We start from the raw sequence: 15,643 nt of genomic DNA on the forward strand, positions 1-15,643 counted from the left end.
CAGATCCTACTGCCCCAATCAAAATTGTTTTGGACCGGAAGTGACATTCATTACTAAAGGGGAGGGCCCAGTCCCGATGGAGCTGAATGGGGCTTGTGACGGTGGTCTTGATTGATGTGGCTACGGGGGACGCAGAGATAGGACACCCTCAGGGATCAAGCTTGGAGGGCCCAGAGGGGGCACTTGCGACTGTGGAGGAGGCGGACCCCATAGGAGAGTTTATAGCTGATGTGGTCATCGTGAAAGACAGTGCGAAGAAGGAAAAGGGAAGGTGTTGAACCTGCCGAGGTGGTGATAGCGATTTGAGAAGAGGGGACACAGGGAGAGATTGCTGCCTCGGGAGAGGAGGCTGCCGTGGTGAAGCCTGAGCCTGAGGTACTAGCTTCAGGCAAGAAGGTCAGCCTTGCCCCGGTTGAGGTTGTGGAGCTTACAGAGGGTCAACCTATGGGATCTTATCCTTAAAGGGTCGCGCCCAACATGGTCATGACAGGAGATTTGAATGAGAGAGTTGATGCTAAGCTACCAGGGCAGCCTCAGGCTGCCCTTGAATCTGGGGAGCTTGAGGTCTTGGCTACAACTGGGGACCCTCCCGCTATGGTCGCCCTTGCTGTACTGCCTAGGCCTACTTTCAGTGGACTGTCAGGCGTCATTTTTTAGATGCTTCGAATGGGCCTCCAGAAGCTGAATGAGCTGTCTCTTGAAGAGCTTGGAACAACGATCCTACAATTGAGGGGGATCGCCTTAGGGAGTGCTCCCGAAGTTCTCCCTTACTTTGCCAACGTTGCCAATGAGCTGGAGGGATGGAGAATGAAGGCCCTATAGGTGGAAAAGGTCGCATCACGTCTAGAGGGCTCGCAACTTGAGTCATTGGAGGCTTTCGTAATGCAGAACTGGGAGCTGACAGAGGTCCAGGTAGGGGAGATGGATGCTACCATCTTTCGGAAGTCCATTCTTGCAGAGAAGGCCATAACACGTCATAACATGGTGCAGACCCTGAAGTCAAAGATTTCCAAATGGGCACAGGAGCTTGCCAAGTTGGAGGAGGAGATGGCAGCTTGGGAGGTCGGAGATAAGGAACTAGGCCAGAAGGTGCTGGACCTTGAGTACTCCCTGGACGAGCAGCTAGCCCTAGTGGAGCACGAGGCTAGGCTGGTGGCCGAATTAAGAGTGGGCATCGAGCGAGTGAGAGCCTCGACTGATGAGTGCAATGGGAGGGTCAATGAGATCATTGACATTTTTTACAGCATCTTCTTTTTATTTTTTTCTCTATTGTAAAGAAACGACACTTTTGATGAATAAAATAGTTCTTTTCTATTTCAATGCAATGCATGTCTCTTATTCTTCCTTCTTCTTTTATTGATTGTCCTTTAACCATGTGAGACGAAAAGGATGTCCCACTCTTTGCTTCGTCTTTTAACAGCTTGTCGTGGCTTCAATGACCTCGAATGAGGGAGCAGTTGCTTCCTCACCCTTTAGTAATTGATTGAACAGGGGCTTATAATTCATGGTTCTCATGATTTGGTAAGCATGTTTGCTGTAAATGCTTTAGTCTGGGGGAGCATTGACTTCGATTCGAGGTGCACTACTTTTGAGCTCGTCATAAGTTTGAGTCTCAGGGATGAACCCCTTTAAATGCTTTGAAGCGAAGCGCATAACCTCCAACTAATTTTGGAGGCTACGAACCTCACTTCTCAGCTCAACATGGGGTCTTGTTCTTGAGAGCTAGAAGGCTAGTATTTGTCTATCTGTACTTTTTCGAGAGCTTATGAAAGGTGTAGGTTATGCGTGTCGCAGCTAAAGATCCCCTTGTTCAGGGAGAATGGATTTTGGAGTACATTCCTTGGTGGTCGGTGTGTCAATTCTGCCTCTAGAAGAGTAATGGGAACATGCAAAATCTTTTGCTGGCCCGGTGTATAGGTGACCCTTGGTGCTGGAAGGTCTACCTCTAGGGCTTCCTTAGTTTCAGGGGTTGCTTCTAGCTTGCCATTTTGTTCTAACGAGTTAGAAGTAGAGGGGGAGGCTTCGCCTACGGGAGAGGACACCATGACCTTGAAGAGGTGGCAAGGTATACTCGGGTAGATCGGAATCAAAGGGAGGATCTTGCCCTGTCTTTCCTCTTCTTTAAAAATTTCCATGATTCATGTCAGGTCTTCAATGTCATCATGGGACGAGAGTCCCATCTCTCTCATAGGCTTCGAATCATCATCCTTTGACTTTTCTGGCACTGGAAGGCCTGTGAAATAATACTTGGCGTTGGCATAGTGAGTCTCAGCTACAGGAAATGGTCTTTTTGTCAGCATAGACTGTGTGCTGCCTCCCATCTCGGCTGTATTTGAAGCATTGGTGGAGTGTGGAAGGAACCACCCCCTGATCGTGAAGCCAAGGACAATCAATCAGGATCTTGTAGGAGGTATCGGTGTCGATTACATGGAACTGAGCGTAATCATTGAGGTCACCGATCTTAAGACGAAGGCTCACTGTGCTGGCTAGCTTCTCTCTTGATTGGTTGAAACCTTGAATGGTGATGTGGGTAGGAGTGAGGCCGTCAGATCCTAATCTCAATCGGGTGAGGATTATTCTTGGGATCAGATTGACTACTGACCCTCCATCCAGCATGATTTTGTTGATAGGGCAGGCGTGGAGTACACATCTGGGTTAGAAAGATCTTGAACCAAGGTAATACAATAGTCTCTAAACAGCAGAATGGCATCATAGATTCTTAGAAGGGCTGGAAGCTTTCTCAAGTGCCCAATTACGTCGCATTTCACTTTATCGTCATTAGTTTTTATTGTTCTTGATCCAGTCACTGGTGTAGGGAGTAGGGTAGGTTTTTGAACAAACTTTAGTTGAGTTTTGGTTTGTGGCACTGGCTGAATTTGTTGTTTAGCCGGTGCTGTCTGAGTTGATGGAGAAGTAATGGGGATTTATATTAAGGATGTAGAGGTTTGAGGTTGAGGTTTAGGGAAAGTGATGGATCAGGAAACTTGAGGACCTTGAGCTTTTGAGGCTTGGGCTGTAGCTTCTTACCTAATCTCGGGTTCATTTGCCCCATGCGGGTTGGTACTTCCAAAATCTGCACCATATGGGAGGCTTCTTTGGACGAGGAGCTTGATGATGGCTCTGTTTTGGCTTGGGTTGCCAAGGCATCGACGGCTGTCGAGAATCCAGCTGCCTGGGCCAACATATCTGTGAGGCACTTCTGCTACGATCTATTGAGACTGGTGCCTTCGAGGCCTCTGTTTAGAGTGTCAAAGTTTGGGCACTGTCGAGCTGTGCCTGTGGAAGAAATAGAAGAGGAGGGAGGAGGAGAAAATTTAGAATGTCTCAGATAGCTTTTTACGTTGTCGCTGAAATTGGACATGTGCAGGGGGTATTTTAGGTCTTGCCCCAGATCTGACCGTTGAGGGGTGCTTTTAGTGTCATCACCCATTTTGGACAACTGCAGGGGGTATTTTAGGTCTTACCCTGGCTTTGACCAATGTGGGGTGGGGTGCTTTTAGTGTCGTCACCCATATTGGAGGGATCCCAAGCTGTTGGTGACTCAGGGACGTCCGCCTGATTGGGTGAAAGGATAAGGCGACCTGCGCCTGGAATGAAGTCTTGTAAGGTCGACAGAAGAGGAAGGGGCCTAAGGAATTCTTCCTCGACTGATGGCTGAGGGATGGGATTTTTTCGGCGGACAGACCTAGTTGCTCGTTGTCTTCTTCTAGACCCCTGAGGAAGCGTTGGTTCTGCCTCATCGGGTTGGTGAGTAGTCTTAGTCTGGTGGACTGCCTCACGCTTCAGGGATTTGAACCTACTTTGCCCATGGTAGACTTCCTAGAGCTAAGAAGTCGAGGGATCTGAAGGGTCCAGTGTATGCTCATAAGGGTCCTGCAACGAGGTCCCCTCTTGGATGGGAACTATGGCTTGGAAGTGCTCGGGGAGAATGACACAGATGATGTGGCCTTCTTATACCTTCCGAGTGACTATAGCTTCGAACCCAGAACATTCTTTCCTCTCGTGGCCCCATACTTGGTGATATGAGCAGCAGAGGTTTTTTGTACCCTGGGCAAGGCGTTTAGGCTACCTGGCAGGCTTGAGAATAATGAGACCCTGTTGGAGCATTGCCTTGAAGAGGGCCCACAGAAGGTCTAGCTCAGTGCTTTCTGGGGCTTGCGTCGAGGGTTCTTCTTGCACTGGCGGAAGAGAGTCTTAAGGGCACCCTTGGTGGAAGCCAGTACATTCGCTCATGTCATGGCCTCGTATAAGGCGATACGAGCACCAGAGGTTCTTAGTTCCTGCGGGCAGGAACTTAGGCTGCCTTGTCGGCTTCGGCGTGATGTGTCCCTCCTTGAGCATTATGGAGAATAGTGCACGGAGGAGAGTGGGTGCCCCCTCGTCCTCATTGATCGTCACTATGTGGGAGGCCTCAGTTGCCTCGAATGCTTTCTTTAACTCTTCGAGCTTTATCTGACCCTTGTTAATAAGGGCTTCGATAGTGTCATTGAGCTTATAGCAGTCATGAGTGGGGTTGCTTACTTTCCTGTGATAGGCACAGTACCTCTCATTTGTCTCCTGACCAGCCACCTCTGGGGTGTTGACCTCCAACAGCTAGATCATGTTTTGTTCTACTAGCAATCAAAGCAGTGCAGGAGTGCACTCCATGTCGAAGGGATAAACCCTATTCTGGTGCTGGATCGAGAAGTCAATTTGACTAGAATTTTTAGGAGGCGGCACATTATTGTAGGACTGCTGTTTGGCCCCAGCTTGAGGCATTTGTGCCTTCGAGAGGTCCAGGGTTTGAGGGACAGCATTCTTGGTGTCAGTTACGGTGATGGCCGCACTGATCACCACCTTTTGCTTGTTGCCCCGACTTTTCGAGCAATAATTCGAACCAAAGGATTGCTGACGAGATCCGCCATGGTGCTTGGACAGACCCCCTATACGAACTCCTTTAGAGATGAGTTTCGTATACAAGTTTGGACAACTTCTTTTTCAGTCATGGGGGTAGCATGAAAGGTTGTCAGCTCTCTCCAACGAGCAATGAACTTATCAACCAACTCACCAGGGTCTTGAGTTAGAGTAAGGAGCTCGATGGTCGTTACGTTCCTTTGGACTTCGTAGAAGCGTTGGTAAAACAACTACTCCATTTCTTGCCAGGTGTACACCGAGTTTGGAGGCAGCCGAGCATACCACTGGAAGACTGGCCCTTCGAGAGTCTCGACGAAATGATGGAGGAGGAATCGTCTGTCAGTCGCCGTCTCTCAATATGCCACTTGAAAGTGGGCGGTATGCTGGTGAGGAGACGTAGTACCATTAAACAAGGGGAGTTTCCCTTTTGATAGTTTGTGGGAACAACACCTGGTCAATGTATGAATTTGGCTTCTGATAAAGCGGCGCCTCTTACATGCCTGGGACCTTGTTCTGGAGGCTATGGGCGACAATGACATCTATGTTGGTCTAGGAAACCCCTCGAGAGGTAGAGCTGTCTTGGGAGATTGGTGGGGTAGTTTGCTTGAGATTTGCGTCTTCACTAGATGGGGAATCAGTCTCGTGGTGAGAAGAAGTAAACCTGGAGGCTTATAGGCATTCCATCTTTTCGAGGATGGACTGCACCATTACCTCGAACCTGTTCATCCTTTCCTCTTGGGAGTCGTCAGGCTCATTGATCACCATGATACAGACCATTTTTTCTGGAGGGTCAGAGCCAAGTGGAGCAGCGGGCTGCCGAGGTTGGCGAGTCGTATGTGGCAAGTCAGTCTGCAAAGGCTCAGCATGCCCTGACTGGACTCGAGCCTTGTATGCCGATCTTGTGAGGACCGGTTCTCGACGATCTTGGGACCATGGCTGCTTGGCAGTAATGACCCAGCAAAACTCTTGGACTCGCTCAGGTTCTGGAGTTTGGAGAGGGAAAAAGGGATTACGAGACAGGAGGTCTCCGAGAGTAGTGACCTCAGCTGCCTTGGAGGCCTCTCTGGTCAGGATCTGTCGGCCTCTCTTCTACTGAATCGTGAGGTTATTGTGGACTTCACCCCATAATTGGGCCTGAGGTTTAGATTGCCCCTCTTTTCTTGAACATGCAAGGGTTGTGTCTATTAATTGAGTAGGGAGTGGGGCCCAAGGACAGAAGGCAACCTGGGCTTTTGCTTTGGAGGCTGGAGTCTTCTGTCAGACATCAGGCCGCCACTCCGAGTCCCTTTGTGAGGCCTGGATGCGCGGCTGATCTGAGGCTATCTCAAGATGGTACTCTTAGGAAAAACCTTTGAGTACCAGGTCTCAAGATGCTCGCTCGGTGAAGGGAGAGCAGCATAAGAAGGAGCTGGTTTATGGCTCTGCCTGAGTTGAGAGCGAGGAGGAACCTACAAAGTTGGTGTCTGCGCACTTTGAGGCAGTCCGGGTGACTTGGGAGTCATCCCGAGCTCGATCAACGAGTTTGACCTTGGAAGGTCGAGACCCACGAGCTTGTGTCTGTGAGGGACGGGGTAGGAACCCATCTCTCACAGGGTCAAGCTGTGTGTGGTGAGAGGGAGGACGAAGCGGTCGACCCTCTGGTGCTCGAGCTGACACAGAACTGGCGCTGCCCCGAGCTATGGGATGCATGGCGGGCGTAGGGTTTGGCCCAAGAAGGCGTAGCCTTGAACAGGAGTTCGAGGCAATGTGAAAGTTACCCCAAGGTGTGGCTCGAGTGGATGGACCACGAGCCTTTAGGTGTGTGAGTGGGGCGAGACCTCAGGATCTCCACCTTTGTGTGACGAGCCTCCAAGTGTAGAGGTTCGAGGTAGTAAAGGAGTTCGAGGGGTAGCCTTGCGGCGACACTTAGAAGTGATGACAACCTGCTTACCACTCGCGAGAGTGGATAGGGCAGCCTTTCGGTGTACCTCAGCAATAAGACTTGTAAGAGATTTTCCAGTAGCAGGGTGGGTGCTGTGTGCGGTAGCATATGCGCTACCAATGCAAGGGGCCTTGATTGAGAGTCCACCAGGGCGAGAAAGCGGGAAGGCATGGACATTTAAGTCCCCTCTCGCACCGATCCAGGAGAGAACCTAGGAGCCAGACTGTGAGTCATGACTCAAAAGGAGTGTAGGAAAGGAAGCTTGAGCAGCCCGCATCCCTGGGACAGTCACGACTGCAGGGATAAGAAAGTCCCCGACTCGGATGAAAGGGTTGAATAACCTAGGTGCCATAAAAAGTAGTGCAGAAAGTGAAAGAAGATATTGATTAAACAAGAGCAAACCGACAAAGGGATAATAAGTCCCCAGTGGAGTCTCCAAGCTGGTTAGGTTCCTCGATCTCGCCTCCCTAGATCTAGGTGATCGGGTGACAATGTCTCGGGTTCGAAAAACCTGGGACTTGAGATCGCTCTCTCGAGAACCTTGTTTAAGAACAAGGGCAGGTATCCAACTAATGAGAGAGGAATTTTGGATGCGAGGTGGGGACCAACCTCACCTGGGTCCGTGACTTTCTCGTGATGACTCGCGTGGGCGCCCTCTTTGATCACGACGAAAAGCTTCCCAATTGCTTTCGCTAGTTCGGAATCGCCTCCCTTGTCAAGACCCAGACTATCGCAGCTGGTTGAGTGCACGACGGGATAAATAGAGTGTGGTCCACGAGGCGATAGAAGGAGAGAAGAGTCGAGAGGCGATGGGCATGCGGCAGTGTGAGTAGTGCGACAATAAGTCGCACGACGATGGTGTTCGCGGCAGGTAGGCACAGTGAAGGTGCACGGCAACAGACACGAAGGAGAGAAGGCAGGCGCGACGATAGAAGGGGGTAACACCGCGTGCGCGCGTGAGCTAAAGGACGGGAAACATTGTGTGGGCATCACCGGCTGAAGAAGGGACAAGGCGCAGCACATGGCTTTAGTGTGCAGGAAGAGTGTTCGCCACTTGTCGTGCTTCGGGTGCCACTTGCCCAACCATTAGCGCAACTTGGCCATTGTTGCATCTCATGAGTACTTAAGCTACCCTCTCACTCACGCCACTCATCCTTCCTTCATCTCTCTCTCACTAAGGCACAGTTGGGAGAGAATGGCGAGCAATCATTGTTGGGTGGGTGTGACCTGTGCAAGAAAAGTTTGTGAGAAGGCACCATTACTGATCAGGTAAGTGGATTCATCACTATTGCATTGCAGTCATAAGGATGCATGCAGATTTTTGCATGCGAAATGAGCAATGGAAGTATATGTGATGTAGAAAATCCTTACGCCTTTTTCACTGAAAATTTGGGGCTTTGTTCTATGATAATGGTGGATGTTGTGAATGAATGTATGATTCTTAGATTATGTAAGAAATGCATGTTGTATGTGTACATCATGGGAGAATGGTTGTTATCATGTTCCTCACCATGAAATGAAGATCATGGAATGTGTTCTTGAGACATGTTATATGCCACTGTGAAATTCCAGAATTATGTGTGTGCTTGAAGGAGGCTTTTGAACAGTCAAATGGGGTCTGATTGACCTCAAATCATCGCCATTAAAAGATGGATGAGTCCAGTAAAATTTTTGTTTTTTCCCACTGTTGAAACTATTAACAAAATCAATTTATGCTTCAAAATGAGAAGGTATGTCACAGTTGACTATTTTCCTGGAATGTTTTTACTAATTACACTATGATCACTGATTTTAACTAACCAAAAAAGTTAGTTTTCAGCCAAACCATAGCCATTTGAAAGACCTTCGAATGGTCTAAAATTTTCATATAGAAACTATTTTGAAATTCTTCTTAGATTGAAAATTATACTTTGAATGTCATTGTGGATGATGTTGATAAAATTTCAGAACTCTCACCTCGCTTGGCACGAATCTTTGAACCACCAAATTAAATCCAAATACTTTCAAATTTGCTTTGTTAGAAAGATGTGCGTCTTGGCTCAAATTTTGAACTTGAAACCGTCACTAGTTGCTTTACAATTTGGGAGTGATAGTGATATGAAGTAGGGTATATCGCTGTCCCTTGTGCACCATAGGTTGCAACTAGTAAACCCTCAACTCTTTGAATCTTTAAGAGGCCAAATGGGGTCCAATTGTCTTCAAACCATTCCCAATTGAAGGATAGTGTGTTTAGTACAAAATTGGTTTTGGAATTATCTTCAAACTCTAAACGGTCTAAATGTTACGACCCTAATAACGAGCGCATGTAATTGCCCTTAATGGTAGGAAATCGAGTTGTAAGGCTTAACTAGAATAATGTAGTTATCACTATGGTCACGTCCTTATGATATTGCTTAAATGTGATATGACACTATCTAATGTGATATTGCTGCTATCATGATGAAATATTGATATCATCATTATGTGCTATTATGTGATACGTGAATAGATACCTACTGTGTGAATGATGGGATCATGCTGCTTATGTGATATGTGAATAGATACCCACTGTGTGAATGATGGTCTCATGTTGCTTATGTGATATGTGAATAGATACCTACTGTGTGAGTGATGATATCATGCTGCTTATGTGCTATGAGAAAGAGATACCTATTGTGTGAATGATGGTATCATGCGGCTTATGTGATATGTGAATAGATACCTACTATGTGAATGATGGTATCATGCTACTTATGTGATATAAGAAAGAGATACCTACCGTGTGAATGATGGTATCATGTTGCTTACGTGATATGAGAAAGGGGTACCTATTGTGTGAATGATGGTACCGTGCTGCTTATGTGATGTGTGAACGGGCACCTATTGTGTGAATGATGGTGTTGGCAGCTGCCTGATGGGAAGGGCACTTACTGTGTGAATGATGGTGCTGGCAGCTATGATCTTCCCTTGTCTCCCCATGATAGGACGGGAGTTAGGATGTAAATAATTGGAAGAGTCGTGTCCCCCCAGATTTATATGGGCGCTACGCATTGGGTGTAGTGTAACGCTCTCGCCAAGTGGGCATAAGGAGACGGTCGAGTCTTGCAAGGCCACTGCCTATCGAAAACCCCAAAGCGCGCTGGGGATATGTGTGTGTGTGTGAGGGTATTACGAAGTGGGAAATTCACTTGTCATTGTCCTCCCTCCTGAATGAGGGTAGAGCTCTCAAGCAATTGCACGACCTTAAACTGCATTGTTCTAGTTGCATGATTCTAAATTGCATAACCATGGTCCAAACTATACGCCCTTAAAATGTAGCGGATGTCTAGTTGCACGACCTTAAACTGCATGGTCCTAGCCGCATGGCTTTAAACTGCATAGGCATGGTCTGAGCTACAAGACCTTAAAACTGTAATGCACGGCGCGACAAATAGTCCATACGCATGACCTAAACTGTGAAATGGGAGCACCGCTTCGTTAGGCGTATTCCATCAACATCCCCAGTGGAGTTAGGTGTATGCAAAAGAAAAAGAGGGTCGCCTTACCCTTTCAATCCCGATGGGTTTGTTTCACACCAACATTCCCAGTAGGAGTCACATCCTGTTACGACCCACTATCCCTAGGGAGTTAGGGTCATTTTTATCCTTTCAACCCCCAGTGGGGTTGCATCTGTGCTCTGGCCTGCCATTCTCAGCAGAGTTACATGCATACCATTACTCGTTATCCCTGGGGAGTCACACTTGCCCTCTTAATCCCCAATGAAGTTTGCCTTCGTTTGCCACTCCTCATAAGGCCACCATCTTCATCTAAAAGCTCTCTACTTGTGTATAGCCTTAGCTATTTTTATCCCTAGGGAGTTAAATTACTATCCACAGGCCTATGCAGCTTCACCTTCATGACGACCCACACCCTGGTCCATGCTGCATGACCTTAAACTGCACAGCCTTTGTCCGTACTGCATGACCTTAAATTGCACAGCCTTAGTCTAGGTGCAAGACCCTAAAATTGCATGGTCCAAACTATATGACCTTAAACTGCAGCAGAGGTCTAATTGCATGATCTTAAACTGCTTGGTCCTAGTTGCATGACTTTAAACTGCATAACCACGGTCCAAGCTAGATGACCTTAAACCATAGTGCGCGTTCTGGCTGCATGACGTTAAACTGCTTTGCCAAGGTCCTAGAGGCATGACCTTAAACATGCCCTCACATATGTGCACATCCCTTTTACATGCATCTTCTCGCACGCCTTTTCTAGCTGACCCATTCGTGTGCGCACATCACCTTCATTGCTTCCCCAGTGAACCCATTCATATCACTACCACTATTCATCATTCCCCGGTATGTCTCACCCGCTCACAAAATGGTGAACCATCACGCCATCCATACCCGTCATCAGCTAGTGGGTCACCATTTTTCGCCCACCATTCATACATCATTTATCTTTCATAGGAAGCCTCGTGTTATCTCCCCAAAGTGAGTCAAAACCACCACCATACTCACTCTATGGCATCCACAGACTGCCATTCATCACCACTGCAGTCTAGCTGTATGACCCTAAATTATAGTGCATGTCCTAGCCGCATGATATTAAAAGGCTTCGCACAGGTCTCGAAGGCATGACCCTAAACACGCCTTCACAAAAAAATGGGCATGGTGTACACCTGGACAAGGGAACACCATGAGTAAAAATGATAGACGGGCATGGTCACGAAACCATGTATAAAAGAGTTCCATGAAAACAAAAACCCAGACACGATGAAAACCCCAAAGGGCACCATGAGATAAAACGAATGAAAAGGGTGGACGTGACCTCAAGGTCATGGGTAAAAGAGCCAAAAAATAAAGGAGGTTGGTGAAAACTATCTTTACGGGGCCACTTTCCCTATTCAAGTAAAAACCCGTAAAGGGTGTTTGGACCAACAAAATAGGTTGACACAACATCATAGCCTTAGTTGGCACCCAATTGCCAAAACAAGCATAATTCTGGTTAATGAGGTCTATGCAAAATTCTCAACTGTCAGCATCCAATCACAAATGCAAAATGGCTCACCCAGGAGTGAGAGCCTCATAAGATCTCCCACACTTTACCTCCAAAAACAACAAGAGTCCTTGAGGGTGAGGACGACCACCGAAAGATCCCTCCAAAATGCTAAAGATCCCCAAGAAAGGCAAGAAACTGATAATGCCAGGGTTTAACCTGCCAGAGACTTCAGGGTTATTCCTCGCCATGAGATCGCCTCGTTAAAAACCTTCCTTAGTCGACAGGCCCAGATCTTCGGGACAAGCTCATAAAAAGCCCCCGACTGGACCCGGCAGGATGGGGCCCATGAGGTCGCCTAGCAAAAATTCCCCCTAACCAACAAGGTTTTTAAGACAGGTTAGAAGCCCTCGACTGGACCCAGTTGGATGGGACCTACAGAGATACCTTGATCATCAAAAGTAAATCTGGTGTAGCAGCAAACAATGCCGACCAAAGGTTCATAGCACTTGGCCGCTAGATAAGAGGCTCGATTCTGACTAATGAGGTCCCTACAAAATCCTCAAGCTGTCAGAATCACAAATAGTCCCTCGAGGGTGAGGACTTTGACAGATCCCTCAAAAGTCTCTTCTCCCTCAAAAGTCTCTACGGATGGACTCGTACATTGCTTCTAAACGTCTGAGCATCCTAGTTAAAGCATTTCGTGGATCTCCTCGAAGTCATGTGGCTAGCCAGGGGAAATTTCCCAAATGATTATACTTCTCGCTTCTCTCGAAGCCCAACATACGGTGGGGCATGCTGTTGGAAGACATTTTGGTCAATCAAACCTAAACCTAGCAAACAATGGAAATTTTGACAGTCTCATAATTGCCCCAAAACTGGTCAAGATCTTCATAAGGACTTTTAAAAGTCTCTTATCAATTTTTGTGCATTCTGACATGTCTAAGGCAGTGCAGACTGAGAAATAGTTTCGATAAAATCAGCATCTAGCACCCTGAAATGGATCATATAACTAGAACTATATTTTTGGTGCGTCAAATTGTTGTGGGTCTATCGCCATTGGATCTGGCATGATTGAAAACCCTAGGGGTTAAATTTTAGCTTAAACAGATATTCCAGAAAGAAGTTATAGGTGAAAGATCGAAACAAGAGGAGCTGCACACTATTCCAGTGTGACCACCCTGCACCTAAACTCTATTAAAGGGACAGTCACGAATAGTGACTTGCGACGCTTATATCTCCCTCGTCCGAGATCAGATCATGCTCAAACTTGATGGAGCGTGTTCGTCTTGTTGAGACGAGCGTTTGGATATGTGGCACACCCCGCGACGACTCCCGAGTGAGAATAAGCTAGAGAGAAGTTGTTGATCTGTGAAGAAAGTTGCAAGAAAATCAGCAGCATCACACCTCGTTTGAATGGCCAAATCAGGCCGTCTCATGATCTCGATCAACGTGAAACTAGTTCCATCACGTCGGTAAGGTCTAGAACTATCTCTAGTCCGAACCTCATACGTGATGAACGGTCAGATTCCGCATACGAAGCCAATGAAGTGACTACAAATTCTGGCGCTGGAATTCCAGATTCCAACCAAAACTCCGAAGTTGCAAAATCTTCGTCCGAACACGGAATCAAGCTGTGTTTGTTGCCACGCGATCGTGATAGCATGCTCAGTGTGATTCAGTAAAGAAATCATAGAAAAACCATCAAGGAACGAGCACACAATCAATCGAAGTTCAAGATTCAACCAAATTTCAAGACACATGATCATGCCCTAAACAACCATCCATGGCTCGAAGTTGGTATCAAATCGGTCGACATGTCGAGCCCTACAAGAAAACAATTATTTTTCGATCAAACAAGCATTAGAACAACCTCGGATCATCCATGAAAAATTAGACACGTTCTAGGGCAGCACATGGACTATTTTGAAATTCCACAAATTGTTAGGAAAGGACAAATCTATCATTTTGCACCCTATTTTCTAATTTCTTTTAATTCATTTTAATCTTAATTTCCAGCAATTAGGTTTAATTTTTATCAATCCACTCATGTTTGGGCACAATTCTATATATACCACATACTACCATTGTACGCAGGACCCTCATTCATTCACCTAGGAGAACTTTTCTTAATAAAATTTCTCTTTGTTGTCATTGTTGCGTCACGTTTGAAGAGAGAGAGAGAGAGAGAGAGAGAGAGAGAGAGAGAAAGAAAGGAGAGAGAAACTTTTGGACTGATACCCCTAGGCTCAAGGTAAATCTTCTCTCTTCTTTTCTTTTTCTTCTTTTTCTTCGTCTGAGCCTCTCTCAGAGGCCATGCATTCCTCTTTCCTTCTTCCCTGCCTGTGGTTTCACAGGTCACACATGGCGATGGCAACGCCATGCGCAAGCTCCTTTCTTTTTCCTTTTCGTTCGTCTCTATCTCTCAGCGTGGTTTGCAGACGGCGCTGCTCATCGTCATCCACAAATGTATTCTGGACGCCTCAGTGAGAAGCATAGACGGTGAAGCCCATTGCCGCACGAAGGGATCTCATCCTATTGCGCGCCTATTGCAGACGACAATGCTTATCATCGCCTGCGAAGGGTCGCGGCAATACCTATTGCCGTGTGCGAGCTCCTCTCTTACGCCCTCTGTCTATCACATACGGCGATGCTTATCGTCGTTCGTGAACTCCCTTCGCACGCTTGGTGCCTATCGCCATCCGCGAGCTTTCTTCGCGTCCTGGTGCCTATCGCCGTCCGTGAGCTTTCTCCTTGCCGTCGGTGCCGATCACCGTCCACGAGCTTCATCTGTGCACTAGGTGCCTAACGTCGTGCACAGGGTCCTCTATGCGTCCCACACCTATCGCCACGTGCTTCAGAAATAACTATCGTCGCGTGCTTCGCAAATGGCTATCGCTGCGTGCTTCACGAGAGATTATCGCTGCCCGTGCAGGGGTGTGCTGCCTTCTCGTGTTGTCGACGGCGACACCCAGCACCGCCCGTAGTTAACCACTCACCCTCTAACCATGAGCAATAGTGTCTAGCACCACCCAAACGCCGCGACACTGCTACTCCACAGTTGTGGGTGGCAACGCCTAGCACCATCGGGTCCCGTCGCTCCACCGCTTCGTGCCTTCTCTTCATTCTCTCTTCTTCTCACTTGATTGAGGGTTGACTCAGTCCAGCACCACCTTAGCGGTCTGGTTGTCGAGCGATATTGCTGCCATGCTGGTCCCGAGTACCATGCCCATCTTGCTGCCACATTTGATTAGGACAGTCCTATCGGCCTCGGCCTCGGTCACTATCCAGCTATCATGCTTGTCTCATTCCTTCATCAAGTTCCCTTCTCTTTTCTATCCATATTCAAACCTTCCACTTCATCACCCTCTCATATAAACGTACATTGCCCTAAGACAAGGGTAAGTGGCCCACTTATCTTGAAAATTAACCATATTAGTGATGCGTAGAAAACAAGGTGATCGTAGGTCAAGGGAGGAGATTATGAACCAGCTAGAGTAGCTGGGGGGCTTTCTTCATGATCTAAGAGGGTGCCCAAGCGAGCCAGCCGGAGTAAGTCCCGAACCCACCTTAAATTCCTCTTTCATCAGTTGATATACCTACCTTTACTCTTGAGCAAGGTTCTTGAGAGAGCGGTCTCAAGTCCCAAGTTCCCTAGAAATTCGAAATACGTGCCGCCAAATCATCTAGATCTAGAGGGCTATATCGAGGCACCTAACCACTAAGTGCATATAACTGATGAAGAAACACTTGGTCATCATCATTTACATGTCGATGAAGCATCCACCTCTTCGGCCTTTGGATTCTCCCTACATATATAAAGAAATACTTTTCTTTATGTCATCACAAAAAAAAAAAAACACAATCTTG

This window comes from Amborella trichopoda, chromosome 6 (assembly GCF_054954075.1).
Source record: "Amborella trichopoda isolate Santa Cruz 75 chromosome 6, AtrichopodaSantaCruz75HAP2 v2.0, whole genome shotgun sequence".
NCBI lineage: Eukaryota > Viridiplantae > Streptophyta > Magnoliopsida > Amborellales > Amborellaceae > Amborella > Amborella trichopoda.